Genomic DNA, 2,424 nt, shown 5'->3' on the forward strand with positions numbered 1-2,424 from the left:
GTTTGCAATAGTGGCATGACTGTTAAAGATAACAAATTTCTTTCTGATTGGATGTGAGATTTGATTGACAGGAAAGAATTCATGTACATATTGTAAACCTGATCAAAACCACCTAACCCTACTGTTTTACTAAATACCCAATGTCATCACACTCCCTGCCTTCTCAATATTTGTATTTTAATATGATCTCAGTCTTGATTAGGGAGGCTTCTCTGTCCTTTGGGTATAGGTTAATGTAGAGACTTACAACTGTTCAAAACACTGAAAATAAATGACTTTGAGTGCTCAGCCATGGGTGGACGTCACCATTGTCCCTGCACCCAAAGCTCAGGAACACAGAGGAAGGGAAAATATGTAGGAAAAGAAGAAAAGAGGAGTTCTAAGAAATGTCACCTTCTGTATATGACATGACTAAGAACTGCACAAGACCAAGCCAGTTTAAAAGCCTAGCATGTGTAGAGGAAGGGTTTCCAAGGCTCCAACACAGCTGATGCGCTAGTGCCAGTTGATTGCTACGGGGGCAGGCAGAAGTAGTTTTCTTTGGACCTGTGGCAGATGGAAATTTGCCCAAGTCATGAAAACGGCCCTATACTCATGTGCATATGGATAATAATAATTGGAATATGGGTTATTTTTTAAAGGGTGATGTGAGGTTGGGGGGCAGTGATTGGGAGGAATTGGTTGCAGAAAACAGAAGATAGATATACTTAAGATGTATCTGTTTGCACATGAAATGTTCAAATAGTACATTTAAACATACACACATACACACACGAGGCAGGAAATATACCACGATCATGAAGGTGGTTTTCTGGTGTCTTACCCATTACACTCTGCTGACCCATGGATTTCTCTAAATGAAGAAAACTCAACAACATAATTTGATGGTACTTGGGAACTGTGTTCCCACCTTTATAGAAAATTACTTTTCAGAGACAGACAGACGGAGAGAGAAAGAAAGAGAGACAGAGACAGAGACAGAGAGAAAGATCACTATGAGACTGTGCTGCCATGGGTAGCATCATAACTACATCACTCTTTGCACACTGACATTTGTTATGTGTTTTATCCCTCTGTGTTGATGACCTCAATATAAAGCAGAGGTTACCATGCTCATTTCATCATGGTTACAAGAACGTCTCTCAAGACCTTCCCAGAACAAAGTATCAGTAATAGACAATAGCCACTGAAATCATATCAATCCAATGAATTAGGATCTCCTTCTATGGAAAATGCCATTGAGTCCCAAAAGAGGAACTGTAACCACAATGTTGTAGATATTGTGTGGAAATGATGAAACATGCAACTCAATAGAATTTGAATCTCAAATCCTTGGTCTATAAACTTATTTGGTAAACTTTTTTGTTCTTTCATTTGTTTTTTTCCCTGTTTTTGTTTTATTTCCTTGTTTGTTTTTCATCTTTAAAATTTGGGCATATGCCCTGGGAAAGCAGGGTAAACGAATCATTTGCTCTCCACTCTTTTGAGTCGCTCACTTCAGTGCCAGGGTATAAGTGACATGTGCTGCTAAGTGGGAGGAAATTGGCCGCTAATTTATAACATACTTGGGATAAAGCTGCTGAGCCCTCTGTCCAGGGGGCTGAGACAGAGGACATTTATATTTAACCCTTTCCTGGAGCCTCAAGAAACGGATGCTATCATTCTTCCCTAGATAGTGCCTGGAACCTGGTTCCTTTAACTCCGGCTTGCAACAGCTTTTTCTTTGAAAATATTGTACACAGTACCAAGAAGGTGGAGTATAAAAGTAGAATGAAAATTAAACACTGGCTGAAAATAAATTATAAATATTTATCTGATTTATTTGTCATCCTAAAAATTTTATTTATTATTTTTAAAAAAGCAAAATTGCAAATTAATGAGATCATATACTTTTTACTTTTACATAAAAAAAAAAAATTCACACTTGGCTGTGTGCTTGCCACTGTGGGGCACAGGCTGTGTTCAGCACTTTTCAAGGTTATTTGAAATTTTGATTTTTATAATCATCAATACTAACTTAACATAAACATATAATATGAAGTAGCAGAACTATGCTGGGGCCGTATGATAAATTGTTGGAATTTCTACTTTTATCCCAAACCAATATTTTTCAATGATCCAAAGAAACACAAGTCAGCAACTTTAAATCAACATTCTAGCACAATACAACGCAACATACATACTAATTTGAAACATTTATGTCAAGGCATGGTGGTAGAAAAATAGTAGATGCCTTTGTTTTCCATGGTTAAACCATTAAGTTTCTATACAAGCAGACAACTTTGTGGTTATTTTTTAGTTCTGTGTACATATATGTGTGGACAGGTATTCATGTTATGCACATGTATGGAGGCCTGTTGTGGTTTGCCCTGAAGTTATCTGTATTTTGATGCTAATTCCACTGCCCCAAGGACAGCTGCCTAG

General features: G+C 37.5%; 1 pseudogene; it reads left to right on the forward strand.

The window, feature by feature from the left end:
• Positions 1-766: 766 nt before the first annotated feature.
• LOC116890618 lies at positions 767-910 on the forward strand (annotated as a pseudogene).
• Positions 911-2,424: the final 1,514 nt, after the last annotated feature.

This window comes from Rattus rattus, chromosome 1, assembly GCF_011064425.1.
Source record: "Rattus rattus isolate New Zealand chromosome 1, Rrattus_CSIRO_v1, whole genome shotgun sequence".
NCBI lineage: Eukaryota > Metazoa > Chordata > Mammalia > Rodentia > Muridae > Rattus > Rattus rattus.